This window comes from Haliotis rubra, unplaced genomic scaffold (assembly GCF_003918875.1).
Source record: "Haliotis rubra isolate DU_JTF1 unplaced genomic scaffold, ASM391887v1 Scf1369, whole genome shotgun sequence".
Taxonomy (NCBI): Eukaryota; Metazoa; Mollusca; class Gastropoda; order Lepetellida; family Haliotidae; genus Haliotis; species Haliotis rubra.
The window spans coordinates 65,169-90,133 of record NW_025765302.1 but is presented as its reverse complement, the minus strand read 5'-3'; the positions used below and the strand labels follow the sequence as shown (position 1 = coordinate 90,133).

The following is a 24,965-nucleotide window of genomic DNA, read 5'->3' as shown; positions in this document are numbered from 1 at the left end:
CTGTAATAACAAATGTCTACTTCCAGGTACGACACCCTCAAGACGAGCAATCTACGGCGGCATAATTAGACGCCATCTTGAAAAAGCTTGATCAACAAACAGAGTTTGAGAGGACGATTGATGACAGAATCTCCAACTTGAGACAATTTATTGAGAGGGCAAAGGGTTTCAGGAAACTGAAGTCAGAAACAGAATATACGTGGTCTCGGGAAGGAAACCGGGTCCAATTCAACGTTAGTTTTGGAAGATCTAATTAATGTAAGGCAAGCGATTCACAGCGGCTCTTCTTTCTCAGGGCGTTGAGGACGCGATCGCCAAATTAGAAAAGGAAAATAAGCTTACAAAGATCACTGATTCATCGGAAGGAGATGCCCATCACCGGATTGTCTGATGCAGACTCCATTATTTACATAATGACCGCTGCCATAAGCTGGTATATTGCTGAGTGCGTTTCGAAACAGCAAACCAACAACATTTGAATTTAAGTAAAACGCCCGACTGATTCTCCTCCATTCACCCTACACCCTTGTTTATTAAGGTCTCACCTCAGGGAACCCGGGTCCAATTCAACGTTAGTTTTGGAAGACCTAATTAACGTAAGGCAAGCGATTCACAACGGCTCTTCTTTCTAAGGGCGTTGAGGACGCAATCGCCAAATTAGAAAAGGAAAATAAGCTTATTAAGATCACTGATTCATCGGAAGGAGAATGGGAAACCGTGAAACATTCTGTTTCAAACGAGCTAGCCGATAATTCGGACGACGACAAGAAAATTGAGAATGCGGAGTCTAAGGCTATCATGAAACTGAGAGCTAAGCATAATCGTAAGATTCCTTATGGTCCCCGTGCTTCTCGCAGGTCCAGTACGCTTCCGCAGTATGCTTCTACTCCTGCTGTGCACAACGATCCCGTTTGCAGCCCTTTTGGGTCAATGGTCGTGGACAAGGGTAATCTCACTTTTGCGGAGAATTCTCGCATTACATCCGGGAATGTCCTCACCGGTCAGGCGGAACGAGCAGATGTACGACAGGAGCCAGCGCCACGACAACAAGTGCCACGTAGTCGGGATACTGATGTATCAGTTAACTCATTAAGGCCGAGAGACGCATATATGAGGCAAATTAATCAACTCCTCACAGCGAGTGACGTGTTTATGGGGCAGGTAATTAGCAGTTTCTCACAGCGAGAGCCACATACAGTCGTCAACAGAAAGCACCTCTTATTCAGCGAGAGACGCACATGTGTGTTGTACTTTTAAAAATCGCACTGTACCTATTATTTCAACCAATTTAGCAGTACTGAGCAAATGTTAGCTTTTCCTACGAGAGATCCCACCTTTAGTATCAATCAGAAGAAGTATTTAAAGTGTTTTGATAACAATTGCTAATCATTATCATAGGCTTGTACAGCGTTTAGCAAATGGACGCATGTCGGCGAGAAAGGGGATTATGATGTTTTTTACAGAGGTAAGTGCCTGGTACTCTTCCTTGGGAATGGATACTAAAATACTTCGTATGCACCTTGATTGAATTAGATGTAATGGTTTAGAGGTTACTAAAAATTATATTTCCTTCAACTACCTAATAAATAGGAAACAATATACGAAATTTCAAGGACATACAAAGAATTCAAACACAATAGAATAGTTTGAATTTACTTTTTAGGCATCATTACGTTGTCATGTTTCATATACTGAAACATAATGTATAAACACAAGTAATTATACATCCAAGCTCGAATAGATTAAACATAATTGAACTTACAAATTTGAAGTTTACTGAATTGTAACTAGTTGTTTTCCATAATCTAAAGTTCGTAATGTTACCTAAGCGAATATAAAGTGATAAGTCGAACCTTTGCATCGAATACATATATACATGTCAGTGTTATTACAACAATGAAATGTTTTACGACGTTTGTTACAAAAGACAGTAAGTTGGTAATTCAAAACAGTGTCACACATGGACAGAAGTAATATCATAAGTTAATACATGTAAGCCATGCAAAGGTATTTCAAGCATTTTTGTTCAAGCTGTTGAAAGTTTCATGTTGATTTGAATTGTCAGTTTTCTATGCAATTTACATGAGCATTCTGTAAAACGTTTGTATTTGATCTGTGTAATTATCAAATCCGGTGCAATTATCACGTGTATCAATCAACTCAGTCTCTATTGATCCGTCGTCAATAAAGGCTGGATAGTATATCAGTTACGGTATCGGTACACATGCGTATAATCATTCAAGCAGATTACAGTAATGAGATAATTGAACGCCTCTTTCGACCTTGAAATAACAGTCACCGGTAGAATGCATATGTAGTTACGTCCTTGTTGAAACGTTTGTCCCGTGACAAGTGTAAAATAAACAGATGCGCTGTTATATCATTGGACATCTTGCTTTATGGAGTCACGCCCCTCTCTGTGAAGTTTATACATGCATGCACATCTGTCATCTTATGAACCTCGTTTGCATTCAGTAAAGATATAGGCACGCCCACCTTCATAAATATTGGGGTTGGGGGTGTCAACTGCAAGTTTATACACTATAATAATTCAGTATAGTGTCACCTCGTGAATTCTGTAATGCGTGTACTCTAGTTTGGATAGTCATTCGTATCAAGGTGAAGATTATATTTACATGTACAGCAAACCATTATGTTTTATGTACTAGTTGTGTGCATGAAATGTATATGAAAATAAATACTACCTCTACTCAGTGGTTGGATTTCAATCGCTTTGTTTTACTTACGAAAAACACTAAAATGAGGACAAATAAACTCGCCTAAGTGACTATCTACTCCTATTTGTCTTATGTGTATATTTCATACATCGTTACCAGTGTGTATGTTTACAATACACAAACTGTTACATGATAGCTTGAGTTGATAAAGCCGAAACCCAGCATATCGACTGGTCAAGGATATAGCCAATAAACAATCTCTATCCAAGCTGCTGAGTGACCAAACGTGCTCTTCAGAAATTTCGCCCACGCCCCATCACCTGTCCTTTCCTCTGTGACAGGTATCTCATGATACGATTGGTCGCAGATAACATATGACCAGCCACTACATTGAACAGTTGAGATACCGAACGTTCTATTCGGGGAATTTGATGACGCCCTATCACGTGACTCTTTGTTTTATGTCTATGCAAGGAATATGTAGTAAACATTTTGTATATGTATGTTTGTATGGTCACGTATGTTTTCTGCATTAAATCTGTATGAAATAAAGTGCAATGCTATGAATGTGCTTCATATGCTGCAATTTGATGTGTACCTTTAACACGACCATTACTGTCAAGACAAAAGTTTTGAGGCGGGCCAAGGAGTGCGATAGGCCTCACGATCAGTGAAATGTCTGCACCATCGCTCACGAAACCTACGTCTGCTCGAGGGTGAGAATTTGCACGAATTTACACACTTTCGCACATGTGCAAAACCATTGCCAATAGATGACAACAAATAGCAGTTTAAGACTTTGCAAGTGTTATAAACCGGCGGGAAAGCCGTGACACAATGTAAACAAATCTGACAGCGATCTGATTTCAGTTAAGGTCGATCGAAATAGCAGAATTCGTTACCTTAAGAACAATGTGGTGTATATTGTTACTATCGCCCTTGGATATTCTCAAAAATTTGTCACACATTATAGGATGTTTTAAAGTTTCAAAAACACAATCTGACAGCCTACAGTACACTTTCTGCTATTAGTGCAAAATATTAAGGGAATAATTATTTTTTATTCAAACGGAAACATAGTCAGTGTCAGCAGTTGCCTATCACGCAACATCCAAATATCAAAATTAATTCAAATTAGTGTCTATAAAACCATGCCTTAAATATTTCAGAATTTCTATAAAGAGATGGGACCATGAATTGAATTACCTTACTCCATGTGGATCAGAGACGAAAACTATGTGAGAAGAATAGTGACTTTCTGGAATATTGGACGGAGTGAAATAAATGTTTATTTCTTAACTATGAGAACATTATATATTTTGAATTTTTGTTACAACATAATATTTTTACATGTAGGGGAGGTGCACTGGTACATTTTAGTAGTAATTACATAGCTGTCATTTTAATTATAATTCACTGGAAATGATAGCAAGGTATGTTTTTAGAATCTTGCGTCCTTAAGTAAACGTGGAAAGGTATTAAGATAAATAATAACATAATCAATTATAATTAGATCTGTTTGGAAATATCCGGGGTAGAATAGGTCTTCAGCAACCCATGCATGCCACAAAAAGGGACTATGCTTGTCGTAAGAGGCGACTAACGGGATCGGGTGGTCAGGCTCGCTGACTTGGTTGACACATGTCATCGGTTCCCAATTGTGAAGATCGATGCTCATGCATGCTGTTGATTACTGGATTGTCTGGTCCAGACTCGATTATTTACAGACCGCCGCCATATAGCTGGAATATTGTTGAGTGCGGCGTAAACCTAAACTCACTCACTCACTCCTAACCACGTGATTTTGGCTTATATTTACGTCTGTTAACGTACAGTTACACTAAACAATAGCTTCTAAATTGCTGTTGCGGCGTTTCGCAATATTCACTCGATCATACTCACTTGTGTGTATTAACATAATTATGGGTATCAAATTCACAGGCTCTCCATGGCCTGCGTTTCAACAATACTTTTACCCGTCAACACGATAAGGGCACTATATCACACCACACTTCTCTTAAAATAAATAATGCATTTCTCTCAATAATACTATACTACCCATCAAAAGTTTAGACTCACTAGTGGAAATGTAGCCACTTACTTGTCCACTGTTCTAAACTAGCTTTTTGCAAACTATTCCATACTGTTTAAAGGTACTGTTTAGTTATGAACTGGTGTATTGTAAAACATATTCGTAACATTGAAAAGATTATTGTCATGAGTTCAGTAAATGATTAAAATCTGTGAAAATTGGCGAATTCTTAACAAAACTTTACACCAAAACGCATCTGTTCACATGCACGACATTTGCTCATGCCTTTCGCAATTTGAAGCATCATCCTTGTGCAATTCATCTGCATAAGGTTTTCAGTTGGTTCCCCCAAGTTGGTGGAGAAATTCATCTTCGATGTAACCACATACATATACATAACATATAGTGAGTGCTTTAAGTGAGTCTAAACTTTTGATGGGTAGTATATGAGCCCTCAGGGAAGCTAACATATAAATTATTCCCAAAACAATTACGAATTTAGATTACAATATTAAATTGAAAAAGTCTTTCGCGCCCTCTACCGAACATTTTTTTAAGCGATCCCCATAGAGTTATCTCCCTGAAGCGCTCTTTACGAATATCCTACGCACAACTTGTGACTGAAACCCGTTCGGCAAACACCGACAACACCGCGAGCGACAGTTTTCGCTGTACGGAGCAATTGTTTACATTCCATGGAAAGAAGTGTTATGACAGTGACACTGTGTTTTTGTTAATTAAGATGTCACATTGATTAACTTTATCTTATTATGGATGACAAAAGTTTAAAGTGCTGAGTGTAAGCTGAACTCGCATCTTGCTTAGGATACGTAATACCGCCTGTTGAGAGTGGGCTGAGGAGCTACGCTCAGAGCTACCTGTCGTGTCGGTATTGTCAGATACGGAATATTTCGTTTCGCTCATGAGTGTGTGTTTTGTAAGACGAGAGGACCGGATGTAATAAATGGAACGTGTGGTGGAAGAAAACCGAAACTGTTGTGTGGTAAATAAGATTGCAGACTTAACTGAATTGTAATACTGCAAAATAACATTGGCGACAAGGATCATAAACTCACAAGGAAGCCGTAAAAGGGTAAATTGCAACTTTGTTCAGTGACAAAATGGTGATGCGAGCGCAGTGAGTATCCGTTGGAAAGCTTGGATAGAGGAGTTTGAGGCATACACTGACACCAAAGCATTATTTGTTGAGGAAGGAAACGCAGATAATCAGTCACAAAGGCGTGCACTACTGTTGTATATAGCCGGAGCTGGACTTAGAGGTGTTTTTAAGACGTTGCAAGATCGGGGGTCGTCTCAAGAATATTTCAAGGCAAAAAAGGCTTTGAATGACCATCTAACTGTCAAACCTAATGTGACGTACCAACGCCATATTTTCAGGAAAATGAAGCAGAGTGATGAAACTGTGTCACAGTATGTAACAAGGTTACGTGAGGCATCTGAAGGCTGTGAATATACGGATGTTGAAAACCAGATTCGTGATCAGGTGGTTGAAAATTGTAAGTCGGACCATTTGAGACGCAAGTTTCTGGAAAAGGAGATGAACTTTCATTGAAATCAATGTTGAAAATGGCTGCAACATTTGAAGCTGTCGAGGAACAGATGAAAGATATGAACTTAAAAGGGGGACAGTCAGATAGGGTCCAAAGAATACGAGAACAGAAAACATTCAACAGGAATAGTAATCAGACAGGGAAAGTTGACAACTCCTGCTTCCGCTGTGGACAAGTTGGTCACTACGGCAGAGATTCTACATGTCCCGCAAGAGGTCAACAATGTCAAAGGTGTAAAGGGTTTGACCATTTTGCTTCTAAATGCTATTCAGACTTATCTAGAAAGTCATCTAGATCAAAAGAAAAGAGAGATAGAAGTGGTTACAGAGGCAAGAAAACTAACAGGAAATCACATGGCCGTGGTGATGTGAAGCATTTAGAAACTGAGAAAACAGGCAGAGATAACAGTGATGATGAAGATAATGAAGGCCAAGGTTATGCTTTCCCTATGAGAAGCAATGTGCACAGCGTGAACAGAGGCAATGGTTATAGCAGTGAAGTCATTCCAGTGTCTGTGGGTGGTGTTGATATTGACATTACTGTTGACTCTGGCAGTGATAGTAACATTATTGATGCTAACTCGTGGAACTATTTGAAGTCTAAGAACATCAGGTGTGTGTCACAGAAGGGTGGCAAAAAGTTGTTTCCATATGCAAGTAGGACACCATTGAAAACTCTAGGCACTTTCACAGCAGAAGTAGTAGCTGGGGATCACAGGACAGATGCCATGTTCACTGTGATTGATGGTAGGGCAGAACCGCTCCTCAGCAAAGAAACCGCTATGAAGATTGGCGTGCTGAAGATTGGACTTAATATCAATTCAGTGCATTCTTCATCAGTGATTCCTGAGTGCCTCAACAAGTACCCTGAAGTATTTCTTGGACTTGGGAAAATGAAAAATAAGCAGATCAAGCTGAAAATTGATCCAGAAGTTAAGCCTATTGCCCAGCCAATGCGACGTGTTCCATTTGGACTGCGCGGAAAACTTGAGTCCAAAGTTCAGGAACTTATTGCGAAAGATATTATTGAGCCGGTGGAAGAACCGACCCCATGGGTGAATCCTGTTGTCATTGTACCAAAGGCCTCAGGTGATATAAGGCTATGCTTGGATATGAGACGCGCCAATGAAGCTATCTTGAGAGAAAGGCACCCTATACCTACAATAGATGAAGTGTTACAGGACATGAGTGAAAGTAGAGTCTTCTCAAAGTTAGACCTGAAGTTGGGTTTCCATCAACTTGAGTTACATCCTGAGTCGCGTAACATTACAACTTTTGTGACTCATTGTGGACTGTATAGGTATAAGCGGCTGCTGTTTGGGATAAATGCTGCACCTGAGATATATCAGCATGAAATCCAGAAAACCCTTCAAGGAATCCCAGGGGTTGCCAATATATCAGATGACATTGTTGTCCATGGTCCTTCCACAGATGAGCATAATAAACGACTTGAGCAAGTCGTTCAGAGACTTTCATCAGCAAGTTTCACCCGTACATATATGGGATATCATTTGAGTTGGTCACAGACCACAAACCCCTAGAAGCAATATATTCACCAAAGTCCAAACCCTGTGCTCGAATAGAAAGCTGGGTTTTGCGCCTCCAACAATACGACTTCAAGGTTGTGTATGCACCAGGAAGGAGCAATATAGCTGATCCGTTGTCCAGGTTGTCAAGAGAACAGTTTGTGAAACCTCAAGCTGTGTCAAGTAGTGCTGAAGAATATGTCAGATTTGTAGCGGTGAATGCAACGCCTCAGGCTGTAACAACTCGAGAAGTCGAGAGAGCTTCTGCAACGGATGATGAGTTGGAAATGGTGCGTCAGTGTATTGATTCTAGTGATTGGAATCATTGTGAATTGAAGCAATATGTGATTGTGAGTTCTGAATTGTGCAGAATAGGGAAGTTGGTGTTGCGAGGTAATCGAATAGTGATTCCCATGTGTTTGCGACCCAGAGTTTTGTCACTTGCACATGAAGGGCACCTTGGTGTTGTTGGTACAAAGCAGAACTTGAGATCCAAGGTGTGGTGGCCAAATATGGATAAGGATGCAGAAAGGCTCTGCAAAACATGTCACGGTTGTCAGCTGGTCAGCAAGCCGAGTCCTCCAGAACCTATTCAGACAACAGAACTGCCACCAAAACCTTTGGAAAACCTTGCAATGGATTTCCTTGGTCCATTACCATCTGGTGAATCGATTCTTGTGGTGATTGACTATTATAGTAGATACTATGAATACAAGGTGATGAAATCAACCACAGCACAGAAAACTGTAGATGTTCTCAAAGGTATGTTCTCACGACATGGATTGCCTGTGTCAATCTACTCAGACAATGGTCCTCAGTTCGTATCTGAGGTGATGGGAGACTATCTGACGGACAATGGTATTGAACACCATCGAGTAACTCCTCGTTGGCCTCAAGCTAATGGTGAGGTGGAGAGACAAAATCAGTCTCTAGTGAAGAGATTGAAGATTGCTCATGCCACAAAGCAGAACTGGAAAGAGGCACTGCAGGTATATGTCACTCAGTACCGTGCAACACTCCACACAGTAGCTGGGAAAAGCCCAGCTGAACTGTTGTTTGGAAGGAAGATGAGAACTAAGTTACCTGTTTTGATTCCTGAATCCATTGACTATGAGGTTCGTGACAGAGACGCCGAAAAGAAAGGTTCATCGAAATTGTACGCCGATGAAAAACGCCATGCCGCAGAGTCCAAGATTGTTCCTGGAGACAAGGTGTTGCTTAAAAGGGAACACATGAGTAAGGTAGAAACACCTTATTTCCCAACACCAGTTGAAGTTATTTCTAAGGCAGGAAGCATGGTGACTGTGCAAAGTGAGGATGGTGCTCAGTATAGGCGTAATACTTCGCATGTGAAGCCATATCAGTCACAGCTGAACAATCTGACAGAACCAACCGGTGCACGAGTTGATGACAATAAAGCTAGCCATTCAGAGACTGTGGATATTGATCAGTGTCTTAGGAGGTCTGACAGACAGAAGTCTGTTCCAAAGAAGTTTGATGACTTTGTTATGCTTGACTGATTGGGGATCTGATTGCTTAACCATCGTTAAGTTGATAGTTTTACTGTTTCAGCATAGACTGAGAGTTCAGTTTCATGGACATAAGTATTCATGTTATTTTGACTTGGTTCAGTAGTTTGCAACATTTAATTTCAGTTCTGACTATCTTGATACTGACTGAGACACAAGAGCTGGAGTTCATAAAGTAGTGTATTGAGGGTATGCTTAGTTATTTGGCTCAAGTTGTCCAGACTTCATGATTCTGCAGAAATGTCAGTTTATGTTAATATTTGTTTAAGCTATAAGGTTACAGTAATTACAGCATTTCTCTGATAGGGGAGGGATGTCGGGTCGGTATTGTCAGATACGGAATATTTCGTTTCGCTCATGAGTGTGTGTTTTGTAAGACGAGATGACCGGATGTAATAAATGGAACGTGTGGTGGAAGAAAACCGAAACTGTTGTGTGGTAAATAAGATTGCAGACTTAACCTGAATTGTAATACTGCAAAATAACATTACCTCCTCTTTGTTATGCGGTCCTTTGGCGGATGATGAGGATTGCTTTAGAAGATGCAAGAAATTTCACCTCCTCTCATATGATTGTCCAATCGAGTGTACATCGAGTAAGACAGCAGGAATTTTCTGGAACTGTATAATATTTTAGATTTGTGACACAATATTGATAATAAGAAATCTATATAAATATACAATACGGTGCTTTGTGACATGATCGCATTACACCGACGTTTGTTCAAATGACTGTCGTCATTCTTGATTTAAAGCGCTCATCTGCCAAATTCTAAACATCGTCCTATTTGCTCACCAACTCCTCTAACAGTGATTACGGAAATCTCCAATCGAAATAATGTTCACTGAAGCATTGGCGAGGCACTGAACATTACTTTAACCTAACTTCTCCAGCGGTTATAACATAACTACGCTATGGAAAATAGTACCTAGTAAAATCGCTTTAAAATACAACAAAAATATTTTGTCTGGAATAATTAATTAACATTTGTTAATAAGGTAAAAATGATCTTTTAAATATATCATTGAACATAATAACAGCTAAACCGTTATTTGATCAAGTCAGTGCGACGGAACATCGTTCATTCACGACTGACGTGTGTCTAGTGACGGGTGAAGGTGTAGGGTTGAAACTTTGGCAAAAACCGGTCAATTTGGGGGAAAGTCAACGGTTAAAAGTTTGGAAATCTAATAGACAACCATCCCATAAATACATGTAGAACAAGTTTTCTGTCAAGTTTGAAGATTAAACAATTGAGTAGAGTACAGCATGAACAGTTCCAAGAAGGATAACTCTAGTCGGAATCCGAGTCAATGGGAAGAATAGTACGCCTCTTTGGAGCAGATGGTCGACTGACAGAGCAGTCATTCGGATATATTGAAGTGGAATATACTACCCCAAGTTGGACCTGAGAATAGTGTATGTAGAGAATGAAGAATTACGGCATGCGACAAAGACTGTGACGTCATGGTGGCAGCCTGAGGCTGAGGATGAGTGGACAGAGTGGTGGAGATACAAGGGTTGGACAACAATTTATTGATGGACTTGATGTTGTTTCTCATTAATTGAAGAGTAACTGTTTATTGATTGAACATTTTTGTGTCCGGAAAGTTGCATGATTTGATGTACTGGTACACCATTGTCACTGGATTAGAGGTTTTCGGGCCTTGATCGGGGTTAGCCTAATGGCCGCCATGTTTGTTTACAAACATTGCAAACGATTGCTTTGGGTTTTTTAAGGTTATTTATTTTAGAAATACTACTATTTATAACGCAATTTTATTGCAAAATAATAATGTCTAATAAGAAGAGTATTCATATTCTTTAACCTTTATGTTTTCTTTTTTAAATATCGGAATGTGTGAGTACAGCACGTTCTAATTATCATTGAAACGGTAAAAGTTGTCAATAAACGTAGATCATGAAAAGTAGTTCCGTCAACCAATCATATTTCTTCTCTGCTTAGCTGACCAATCAACGTTGAGAATCACTGAAAAGCACATGTGCAATTATCACAAAAATAATCACCTGTGTATCCAAGCCCGTATAGGTCATAATTGCTTGTTTGTAAATTTGGGCTTTTGGTCCGTGTTATAGATTGTAAATAGCATTGTTACAGAAAACATTTAAATACTTAATAATATTGTTACAGCCCGTGTTCTAAGTTGTAAATAGATCATATTGTTATGTTAAGATGCGTACATGAAAACTGCAGTGAAAATATCACGTTACCGAAACTACTTTGTCACATTGGTAGAAATGTTAACATTTGGTACAGCTGCATCTTTGAACTTCACTTCAAGTCGAATGACACAACACAGTTTTCTGTCCAGTACCTGATCCCTTATGAATCAACACTAAAATGACTTGTCACATGTAAATCATAGTCAAACGCATTTGATCAACAAGCATGGTCACCTCAATAGCGGATAAGTGATCAAATTTTGCACTTTGTGAAAAATGGCCGCCAATTTTCCCATTTTCGGTTAGTCATGATATTTATATATTGACTTCCGTAGACCTAACATAGAAAAGCATGTAGAGATGGAAAATGATCAGCTATGAATTTCCTACAATTTGATATATGACTTATGAGAATTGGAGAATTTTGAAAGAAATTATGATGAAATGAGTAGAAAATGTTTACTTTTTTCACTTTTCCCCGAAACATTATGAAAAATATAAAAATCTGCGAGGCCTCTCGCTCTTTATTTAATAAGAAGGGTATAAGCTAAATCATGCCAAATTTCATGCTTGTAACACAAAGTGCACAATTCAGTGCACTTATATGAGTATTTGTATTTTTATCGTCATTTTAGAGTGTACCATTGATCTGATAAGATGCAGTCACTGCTTTTAGAAAGAAAAAGATGTCGGGACTTCCCTTATTTTTTTAGCACAGGTCTGCTTCTAGGGCTTACAAGACAGAAGAGGATATGAGTGAAGCCCAGATCTCAGCATTGGTGGTCAAATGTTGTCAAAGAAGGATTCACAAGTAAAGAATGAGTAGAGAACTTTAGAATGACAAAGACAACATTTGATATTCTGTGTCGAGAGCTTGAACCTGGTTTGACATCAAACTGTGCAGGTCGACCTGTCAGAGACAGACTGGAGATTGATCGCAGTATACTGGCTTGCATCCTCGGCTGAATATAGGACCCTCGCAAATGTGTTTGGTGTTGGCAAGTCCACAGTATGGTAATGTGTGAGGGATGTATGTATTGCAATTGAGGAGACAATGCTGCCAACATATGTCTCATTTCTAAAAGCTGTTATTGAGGGATTTGAATCAACCTGGGATTTTCCAAACTGTGCAGGTGCCCTTGATGGCACTCATATTCCTATCATCGCCCCCGCGTATGCCCATGGTGACTAATTAAATTGAAAGGGATACTATTCAGTGATTCTGCAAGCCGTTTGTGATCACAGCTATATCTTCACTGACATCAACGTGGGCTGGCCGGGACGGGTACATGACGCGCGTGTTCTGGGAAACTCTGAGCTTTTCCACAAAGGAGAGACGGATGATTTGTTGCCTCAGTGGACCAGGTCAAAGAAACTAACGACTCCCAACAAGGAGTTTCACATGCCGATTATTCTCGTAGCTGATGCAGCCTATCCCCTGAAACCTTGGTTTTCGAAATCCTTTACTAACAGGGCTAACCGCAGCCTCTCCCAGACCACATTCAACTACCGCCTAAGTCGTGCCCGTATGACTACAGAGAGTGCATTTGGGCGCCTGAAAGGTAGATGGCGTTGTCTTCAGAAGCGCTTAGACACCTCTGTTGAGTTCACTAGTTCAGTGGTGATTGCGTGTGTAGTCCTGCATAATCTCTGTGAGATGCACCATGAAGCATTTGGCCAAGAGGACGGTGACCTAGAGGACCAGGAGGATGTGGATGAGGTGGATCCAGAGGACAATGTAATCCTCAGCGCCACAACTCCGCACAAGGACTTGGCAGAATATTTTGTGCTGCAGTGAACCTTCCATTCTTTATATCTTATGTGAATATGATATGTTGCAGTGAACTTTCCATTCATGTGTTCATATCGTTTTGTAAACAATATCGTTTTCTGAACAAAACAAAAATTATTGTTTTTAGAAATGGTGGTCCTCTCCGTTATTGTGAGAAATGGTTTTTAAAAGGTGAATAAATAGAAGTTGTGAATATGTACAGATATCTTGGGATTGTGTTCACCCCTAAATTGTTATGGACTAAAGCCAAATCCTGTTTAGCAGCTCAAGCAAGCAAAGCTATATTCTCCATCTATAATTACCAGAAACATTTTGGATGTATTGATCACAAGGACATTTGTAAGATATTTGACTCCATGATTACACCTATTCTCTGTTATGGATCAGAGATTTGGGGAACCACTTATTGCAGACATATTGAAACTGTACATTTTAAGTTCTGTAAGACTTTTCTCAAAGTCAGCAAGTATACCAACAAAAGCATGGTGCTTGGAGAGTGTGGCAGACTCTCACTGCAATACCACTATACCTCTAGATCAATAATGTACTGGTGCAGACTGTTGCAGCTACAACATCATAGACTTCCTTATCAGGCCTACCAAATGCTCAAATCTCTCGATGATAATACTAAATCTACTTGGGCTTCACATATAAGACAAATCCTTTTTGAGTATGGTTTTGGGTTTGTATGGATCTCACAAGAAATTGGCTGCATTAAAACATTTATATCCATCTTCAAGCAGCGATTTTATGACTCCTTCATTCAAAATTGGCGTTCCTCACTTGACTCTTCAACTAAATGTAAATATTATTCACAATTTAAATCTTTACTTAATGTCGAGCACTACTTGTCATGTGACCTCCTCCCATATCAAAGGAAAGTTATTGCTATGTTCCGCTGTAACAACTTTAGATTAGCAGTTGAAACCGGCCGCCACACCAATACACCGTATGATCAACGTCTCTGCCTTTACTGCCACTCTGTTGGTTTAAACTATGTTGAAGATGAGTTACATGTTCTACTCATCTGTGGTAAATATTCTGAAATAAGAAATAAATGTTTCACAACCCACCAGACCCACCCTCCAACAATTGAAACTTTTGTGCGTTTAATTACTCGCAACGACATAAATTATCTAAAATCATTAACTACATTCCTCTCCACCGTATTAAAACTAAGACACTCACTCACTATTACTATCAATTGACCCTGTACTCCAATCGTCATTCAATATGCAGCATTTATGTATTCTTTATAATTGCACTATGTTGTATTATGGGCCAAGGGCCTACATTACTGAAATAAAATGTCTGTATGTCTGTCTGTAAACAATAAAGAGATTCAAAACATCTCAAAACCTTTTATTGTTATTGAATAATGCCCAAAAAGTTACAGTTCACACACTTTTAATAACCAAAAAGGATTGAAAAGTCCAGTGGATCCGGTTATATATCACAATGGAATAATACTCATACATGTTAAATTGAATAAATATATTTTAAAATAATTCCAATAAGAAAACTGTCTCTTCGATTACGGAAGTGGTGTGCATAAACATTTATCAAACACAATTATCCTCAAACAACAAAAGTCATTAATCACATTATCAAAGGAATAATTGGAATAATTGAAAATGAACAAAATATGATGGCCAATGTCTTTGGTCACGTGAGGCGAGTAAGTCCATACTCTGGTTTATGTAAATGAAACTTTACATGTTATAATATGAGTCCCCATAAGAGTTCTCAGTACCAGATGGTGTACTACCCCAGTGTGAAGGACCTGCAATAGGTTGCTGTTGAGACTGTGGAGCCATCCTGCCCAGCATCATCTGCATCATCCGAAACGGATGGTCTCTCTCCTCGCGCTTTTGTCGTTCTTCTGATTCGATCTTTTGTTTTTCGAGCTCTATTCTTTTCATTTCGGCCTCTGCTTTCTTTGTCTCCAAACACAGGCACATATTCTCAAATTTTGTATTACCGACAGTAAAGTTTTCATTCCTCGCCTCCCCCACTTGTTCTTTTTCTTCATCATTTTCTTCGTCTCCTTCTTCCTCTTCATCTGCTTATAAGCAAATTTGCTTTTGCTATACCTCTGGAGGTGTAGTAAATTTACTACGGTAACAAATTTGCTTATATAAGTAACTGCGTTTCACATAGTCAATTTACTCATTAGGAGTAAATTTGCTTATATGAGCTAATATACTCGTATAAGTATACCGTGGCATACGAACGCGGCCTTAGAGAGTTCGTTGTTTTAGGTCGAGTCCACGCCTCGGTTCGTACCAGTTTACCTCTGTTCAGAACAGATGAGTTAACGTTCACACCTGACATCGAATGTACGAGTAACTTTATTTATTTGAGGAGTAGCAGATTTTTTCATAAAATGGTCATTTAACAGCAATCGATTTTTATTACCAAATTTGTCTACCATATGCATATGGTTAGCGTATGTGCTTTCAACTTGACTGCTATAATTTGTATGTTCTTTTGATTTTTCGGGCACACGATTGCTTTCCATAAGCAGTTCATTGTCCCATTAACCAGCATCAATGATAAGCAGTTCCTGTAAGCGGGTGGACAAAGAACCATTTCACTCACGTTAACATTGTAAATCTTGTTTTGGAAGTGCGATACGATATCTATAATAAACTTGTTTAACATTGCTACGAACATTCATAAAATATTCTCAAATACTTGAAAGCAAAAGAGCGTTTCCGATCAGCTGCATTTTCAAATGGGTCTACCCCATGCATAAGCTCATTGTAAATGATACCGCTTTAAAGATCTTTCTGGCACAGGGTTTCTTGCTTTCAGTGTCAGGAAATAGGTAAAAGCAAATTCGTATCCCCTTAAGCTGAGAGAGTGAGTTTAGTTTTATGCCGCTGTTTGCAATATTCCAGCAATATCACTGCGGGGGACACCAGAAATCGGCTTCACACATTTTGCCAATGTGGGGAATCGAACCCGTGTCTTCGGCGTGCCGAGCGAACGCATTGACCACTAGGCTACCCCACCTACCCTCAAGCTGAGTGTTGGCAATATATAGCCTGTTTTTCCTTGTATTGTCATCTATAGTTAAACTGTTTTAGATCTAATTACTAGTTTTAAATTCGAATCTGTGATAATATAGTTTTTTTTACTGTCCTTCGTTGACAGGTTTTTACAATTTACCATTAAGTACTATGTATAAAATTAATTGTTCTCGTCACGATATGGCTGAAATATTGCCGATAAACGATAAATGTTAACTCACTCACTCACTCAAGCTGAGACTTAAGGCTAATTAATATCGTTATCGATAATGCCTTTGTGTTCAAGTTCTAAAATTGAAAGATGTGAAGGTTAGAGCGCTCTAGAATACAAACAAGAACCATGGACATTCTCCTCAGGACAAATGTAATCCGTTAAAGGTTACGTGCGTACATACTATGGTGAACAAGAGACTTGAAAAACAAATTTTACCAAGTAACGAACATATTCCTCGACATTTCGACAAGATATAGAAATAATTAAAATAATGAACTATTTCGGTTTCAAAAGATTTAAGCTAAAAACGTGGTACCGTTAGGCTTTCGTACACAAATATGTATTGTGGATGAGTGTTGTTCGTATTTAGGTCTGCTTTGAAAAAACCCAAAATACAGTCGAGCACCGTTGTGTCGAACTCTGATAACTCGATATCTCGGTTGTCTCGATATAACATCTCGGTCCCGGCAAAATCCTTCATAATTTATCATTATTCAAGCTCTTTTAACTCGATACGGATGTCTCGATATTTCGGATATCTCGATATAATTTCAAAGTCCCGACAACCAAAATTACCCTTTTAACTCGATATTTGCTAAGAAACTCGATATTCACCTACCTTTCATGGGCTAGTATCACTCTGAAGTGATTTTTTTTCCCACACGTTTACACACGGTGCGGCATGACCAAAGGGATGCGGAAGCGTAAACTTATTAGGGCTAATTGAGTTGAAGATGTCACTTGTGTGTTATTTAATTAACATTCAATAAGAAGAATTTAATTAGGAAGTACTCACTGTTACGACTTAACACTACTGAATACGGATTATAGTTTCGAATCAAAACATACTCAGAAGCGTTTTGTTTTCTTTCATAGTGATATGTGATGATATGCCCTGGTCAGATGTCTCGAAGTTCGGATAACTCGATATTTTTTTCTTGGTCCCATGAATATCGAGACAACGGTGCTCGACTGTATGTTCATCTCATGAGTGGCAACCATAATTGATGCATTTCCCAGAGCTTCAAACTCTTTTTAGAAAACAAACCAACACGGCCATGGTGCAAATAAACCAATGTTCATATTCAGGGTAACCATCACAGATCACACAACGACTCTGGGCTTCCAAGTGGTAAGCTGTCCTTCCTTGAGATCGTAGACATATGTAGTGCCTGCAAGCTGCTGTTTATGACCACTAAATACGCAATTACTATTTAAAGTAAAGATGCGAAGAGCAGTGCAAATTGTGTTGATTGGTGTTCTTACTCGTTATCAAATAAAAACATTGAAATAATGAATAGATCTTATAATCAACATGTTTACATAAGGATATTGTCTTTGGGCATCGTTTCAGATTATGGCAGCTGCGTAACTCCATTGTTTTCTCACTGCACAAAAAACATGAAACCGCCAAACTATTTGCTCCTACGTACGAAATGAGTATGAAGCGAGTTGGAACTAAAGCATTAATTCTATGGTGTTCTCATTCGACAATGATAGTCTCCACTGTGTGTCGGGTTCCAGCGACTTTTTCAGTTTCTACAAAAGAGAAGAAATAAAAAATTATTCGCAGTCTCCCGGACCAAAATAATGAGCACAACTGAAAAGCATGGCAACATTATGCAACCAGCCAAAAAAATGAGGATGTGCTGTTTAACAAGTATTGTCCATATTATGTTATCATATTAACGTCTGGAATACCAACATTTGAATGTTTAACTGTCAATAATTGTTCTTTTCTGTGGAGTGGTATCCCCTCTTATGACATAGACAGAATCTGAACCGGGACTGATGGGAGGGGGTTGCAATGTGCCAGGAGAAGCAGGCCTAGTCTCCTGGATAAAAAATTACCTGCACACGAAGTATAGTTAAGCCAATCATTTACCATCGTAAATAAACTTGATGTTGGAACTTCTTCTGTAGTCAAATTAACAGAGCTCCAGATAAGATTTTCCTCACGTGGGTACTGTACCCACTGTATTTTCTTGGAGTGGGTATTATAAATGTTGAGTGGGTATTTCATTTTCCGTTACCCACTTCTTTCAAATATGTGGGTACTTCAGTGATTTTACTCAGCTAAGTATAATGTCTTTGAGTAAGTTTAATAAGCAGGTATGTACTGCTTTATGTCATACCTAATCAAAACCAACTTAAATATAATGGAAATAATTTCATAAAAATTCACTCATCCTGCCTACACTGACAGTACAACTTGATAGCAACTGATGTCTTTTTCATAACGCAAGCGAGTTTTATAAATGTATTTGGTACGCATATGTTTAAAACTTTTTGCGTATCTTACACTTTAAATGCGTAATTGGTACGCAACGATTATTTTTCAATGCGTAACTGGAAATTTTCTATGCGTATTTTACACGGATACGCAGTTTATCTGGGCCTCTGCAGTCAGTCAAACATATAAACATTAAAACATTGATCCCGAATCACTGTTATTAACAACGTTCCTGTCTATGCACAGCGCCGAACGACGTTACCTCTCTGATTGTATTTCCTTCTGTTTTGTACACCGTCCAGATGAATACAACGGGCAATGGTAAGAGTGAACCAATGGAGATCATCCATCCAAATCCCGTGGCCCAGGTAGGGTAGATGTAGTCACCATAGCTAGGGGGTCGGTAGGAGTAGAGGGAGTAGCAGAAGATGATCTGTAAGAAGGATGATTCAGGGCATGACCAATGTTTGACCAGTTTGGTCAAATCTATATGCAATATTGTCTATTTACAATTTTGTTTGCGGCTCAGAAGTAATGGTAATGATGTGAGGCAGATATGATAACAATGAAACGATTGTCTGTCAGTTATGGGGCATTATAATACAATTGGTAAATTCACATACATGAAAGCATTATTTCGTACTTGAATGTGTAACACCACCTTATCTTCTGGACGATTTTGTAAAAGCTATTCTCCGGTGTCTACTCTGTACAAACAAGGACATGTTATACCACTGTGCCTCATACACCGACATGAACATGCGAAAATGGACAAACTACTCAACTATATAACATGTTATGTGGAAATGTTTTAAAAAGTATAGCAATTGTATCACGTTGCTTCTGTTAAGAGCAGTAGTGTGCTTATTACTGTATTTGGACCGGGATGGGTGCCGATCCAAAAGCTTTACGACCTATCGTAACTCTATACTTTATCATAAGCTTACGAATGGCATAGTGCTACGAACGCTTTGTGGATCGTGACCCTGGACCCTAAGCTACTACAGCAGTCGAAATATTCCAGTATAATCTCACACAGTGTGATAGGCAAAGTTTCAGAACAGAAACGCTTTGCATATATTAATGGCCATACCAATGTGTTGGTCGTCTCACATGTGTTTCTTCCTGGATTCTCAGCCTGAGCCTATTTTGGAAACTTGGCCACTGTTGCATCTAGGCAAATATCATACCTGTATTCTATTGCTGTTTTAATATCACATTGGCATTGTATTGTTACTGCCATTGTAATTCCTGTAATGTAATTTGAATTGATTTGTGTACTTTGTTAATTTTACAATTAAAAAATTATCAATTACAATAACATATTATGTCGCATTTCTTTTGCTTGTTGGTGTTTTTTTGTTTTCGCGGCATTGTTTTTAACATGGGAATCAACATTAACAAACAACATAGAAATGTGGCACGCTATTCTTCTTAATATCAAACTTGACAAAGTAGAACTTTGTCACCTATTATACATGTAAACTACAGTCAGTCACGAAACAACAATGTCACGATAATAGCAGATTGCATATGACAAACGGCCGTTGTTTGTGAACAAAGGGAGACACTGTCACCTACCAAAAGGAGTCCTGGGCTGATGAATTTCAGGCTGAAGATCATGACCCTTGGAACAGTCTTCCCGCACATCATTTTGATGAACTCCTCCATTCTCTGTGTGCCTAAAATAACACCAAACTCCTTGCGTAATGTATGTTTTAATGATCTACAGGGACACTCGCATCAGCAGTGTAGATCATTCGCGTCATGGTGTTACCAAAAGACTTTAATACCATAGTTGAAAGAGGTAGCACAATATGATGAGGCTGTTAGATATATATCACGTATCACTTACGGTTGTTTAGTTTTTGTTTTCAATTCGACTTTGTTTTGTCTCTGTTGAGTGCTTACCATAGATCCAGCTGACAACAAAGCATTCCAACATGCCAAAAACTGCTATTGAGGGGAAAAACGCATACCAGTCCACCAGTGTAAGCATGTACATTCCTCCCTGTCATAAAACACAGTTTCAACATTATGAAGACACGTGTTACTCAACAAACACTAGATCACATATCAACCTATACAAACAACCGCACTGTATTGTGAAGTTAAGTATTGCCAATCAGTTGATAGGAAAAAACATTGTAGAAGTCTGACAAGTCAAAAATCAAAACAACGATGTTGTGGACAGGGAAGGCACTAGGTACTTTTGGACAGTTCATGATATTCACCTGTGTCAGGTACAGTAGACCAAGGAGGAAACATGGCACCAGGACCATGAGGATCACCACCAAACGTCGGCGAGATAGGCATGGAAACTGATCTGACAATGCTGTTATGGCAATCTCGTAGCATGGTAACTGTATAGAAACGGGATTTCAATATATCAACCACAGTTGTGTGTTCTCAATATATACCCATGGGAAAAGGTATCGCAACACCCTTTAGTTTTCATAGTATAAATATGTTTTCCTTAACCATAGCAAAGGAACCTTTCCAAACCTCAATTTACCAGTGAACCCTTCTCCATGACGTCAAATTCCGATGACGTCGAGCTTTTACACCAATCTAGTCGTGCTGCTTTGTGCTCTGGGATAACAACGGACATCTGAGTGGTCTCTTTGCCCGACTGTTCTGATGGGCAAACGACGATGTGGAGGCCACTCTGTTTTAAACACGCGACTGGCATGAACGGATGAAGACGTGTGATCCTCAGCAAGGCGGTATCATCCTCAGAAGCTGTCACTCTTAGCCGCCCTGTCAGTCTTTAACGTTATTAGTTTGTTGGCGTTTTCTTGCAAATGGGCTGATAGTCGATTGCTAACAACCCACATTTCTTACAAAAGACCCCAGTGCCAGACCGGAATTCCGCATTCCAAGAAATTGCACTCTCTGAGCAGTTGTCAGTTGAGGAGGCCATTCATATGCTTATCAACAACGAAATGAATGTTTATTCCAGAGTATTTGCGAGAACAAATTACTGAAATTTCTTATGTGCCTAATGACGGTTACACGTAACGCAATGCTCATGATACTCACGTTTTTTATCGTAACGCGGGCATATCTAAAATCAATGTATGGTGCTTTCGAAGGCACAAAATAATCATACAGACATAATTATAATATGCATATGAATGGAGGTTAAAATCATAGTTGTTGCGATACATTTTTCCATGTGTATAGTAGACACCATATATTCATATACTAGTATCCCATTTTATAGACTAGCATAAATATCTATTTATCATGTAATTACAACTTCATATAAACAATTTACCAAAATAACAAAATGCAAACCATCGTATCCGTCTCCTGTCTGTGTGATCGATTGTTCAAAAGAAAGGCATAAAATAAGGGCCTTTTAAAGCTTCTATAAATATCAATTCTTATGTTGTGGACAAGATTGAAAGACATTTGTGTGAACATTGTCCCCCCTTGAAATTTCTGATGACTCGCCTTTCTAGTATATATATGCAAGCATTGAAGGTCTGGTCATGACTAAGACTTGTTTGTATTGAAGTATTTACAAAACGTTTCGAGACATTTAACCTTACATCAGCTGTTTGTGTTACTTCATACCCCAAAATACTCAAGTAAGTTATTTATGAACATATCTGATGATATACAAGCGATGTTTACAGGTTTTACTTATTTCTTGGAAAGGAATTTTTGGTCAGATGGGTGTCGTTCTCTAGAAACCATACGTAACCAGAGAGTCGATTCCGAGTGTTATCAACATCAAGAAGGTCAAGACAGACCACAACTGAGGCAAGGGGAGTGCCGCCACTGCTTCCGGGTATGCGATGAATCCAAGGTTGTAACCTGTACAAATAAAAACACGATTGTATTCATCAAAATAGTGAAGATTGATATTAACACTGTCCCTGATGAAACAAGATATACAATTGCAAGTTTCCGTACACTGTATCTGATGTCATCTGGTAGTAGCCCGAGGCAACAGAATACCATTAGTACAAAGAAAAGGTATTCGTCACATAGTACTGTTTACTTCATGTGTCATTTGATATTTATGATGACCTATAATATTTGTGATCCTGAGTGTCTTTGTATGATAAAGAATGAATAAATCACTAGCTCGGGCCTCCGTACAATTTGGGCTGGTGTGTTTTGTATTTCATGCTTAAATGAACCCACACAAGTGACTGATAATTCTGAGCAAGTTTTAATATTTGGTACCTCGTAAGATGTATAACAATGTAAGCTTAACTTCTTTGGGTGGTATTTAGAAGCTGGTGTGATGAACAGGAACGATTTATCATGGATAGACACCTTCTTTATTGCAATGGATGCGACGTTTAATAACTTGCTTGATAACGGTGTCAGCATCTACACCGAAACGTCCCATCCATTGCAATAAAGAAGGTGCCTATCCATGATAAATCGTTCCTGTTCAATATCAGTTGTGTCTCCTCCTATCAATGCTGATAGACATATAACAACCAAATGATTCACAATACAGGAATGTATGTGATGGCAGCGCTGGTGTTGTCATGTCCACCGGCCACTTGTAGCTGGTTTGTGAAACAAAATATTATGAACTGGTACGACCGTTCTATTTGTAACTGATGTTCATCTAAGACATTTTCATTCCTTAAATGTCTTTGAGCTGTGGTGAAAGCTTCAACAATACTATGAATGAAAGACAAATCTTATGGATAACAACTTCTTGATTTATGTTTCCACCTGAAGAAGGGGCAAGAAGTAGCCCAGAAACGTTATCAGAAATACATCAAGAAGTTGTTATCCATAAGATTTGTCTTGTGTTACTACACCACTAAGTGTGAAAGGTGTGTATAAGCTGATGCCGTGGGTCAATATATATTAAACATAATACAGAGAAACTGCTAAAATGACTGGAGTTGGGTACAATCAAGGAAGTACCTGAGTATTGGAACGTATCTACAGTCACACCACGCAGATGAGCAACGTGACCCATGATTGCGAAGAAGGCAAACCCATTATATACAGATGATAATGCAGTAGCGATCACCAAAGTCACAGCGTCCCTACAATGAAATTATTGTATAGGCATTGTGTATCAACGACATGTTGTATACAGCATATGAACCATGTCCACAAATCCAGCTCCACCAATTGTTCCTCTGGGCCCACGGATAGAATGTGTTCCAAGTTTGTTGGGCAACCCGTTTGTTACTTAAAATATAAACACGTCTTTTGAGATGATATTGTAACGTTGATGAATACTAGAGTACCTCAAGATTGATTTCCTAATCCGTGTGATATCAGTTACGCTACTAAGTATTGATGGGGTAGCCCACAGGAAGTCCGCTCTCATGTACGACTGGACAGCTCGAATCCAGTCTGCCGTACATGAACCCATATTATCTGCGATAACTAAATACAGTGACTATATCAATATAGGTAGTCTCGGAAAAATAATGTACCTGAAGCAATTGTTGTTAAGTTTGTTGTGTCCTGCCATTGTTGGAAGACATCCAAACCCAATTCCGTATGCGAGCAAGGCGTAGTTACAACCCTCAATCCAAATCTGCAAATAGAATCTGAACTGAATCATAGCAATTGCAGTTATGTTCAGAACAAACAGGAACACAGGATAAGTGTCCAAATAACTTCAAGCATAAGAAAATATTTGTCATATGTATGCATTATTTCGAGGAAAATATTTTCGGCAGTGTAGAATATTACACAGTTATAGAAATATGAAAAGATTCCGTTTTCGCTGGCCTGATGAAAGTCAACGAATAAAACTCCGATATGTACACCAATACTCGTTGTCATGAATATTACATGAAACATTTTATCATCTTTATCTATACAATACGCAAAGAAAATCCAATAAGACAAATTCAACGTGGATAACGTGTTCGTATCATTTTCATTTACTTACGAGAGACAGTAAAACTGCAAAATCTTGCAAAACTGCAGATCATATAATACATTTTGGTGAAAGGGCCGCCAATCTTCCTCACCTGTGGATCCAGCAACTTCTCAAAATGTGGGTTAATGAAGAAATATATTCCGTCAGCCGAACCCGGAAGCAGACAACCCCGGACGAGGAACACAGTCACGATGATGTAAGGAAGGCCCACGGTGACGTACACCACCTGTTGTCGTAGAAACAGGAAATAAACTGGAGTAGATACTAGGACCACGTGTATGCTCTGAC

The 24,965-nt window shown here is 38.9% G+C and overlaps 1 protein-coding gene and 1 long non-coding RNA gene across 2 annotated transcripts in view; both read right to left on the bottom strand.

Annotated features, from left to right (window-relative positions):
• Positions 1-24,965, bottom strand: part of LOC124268176 (sodium- and chloride-dependent GABA transporter 3-like) — a 38,036-nt gene that overhangs the window by 9,528 nt on the left and 3,543 nt on the right. The gene's annotated exons all lie outside the window — the stretch shown is intronic.
• Positions 10,969-23,213, bottom strand: LOC124268178. Its single transcript, XR_006896223.1, has 3 exons — positions 23,133-23,213; positions 22,952-22,959; positions 10,969-10,980 (listed from the first exon to the last, which is right to left on the bottom strand). It is a non-coding gene; the product is annotated as an uncharacterized LOC124268178 (long non-coding RNA).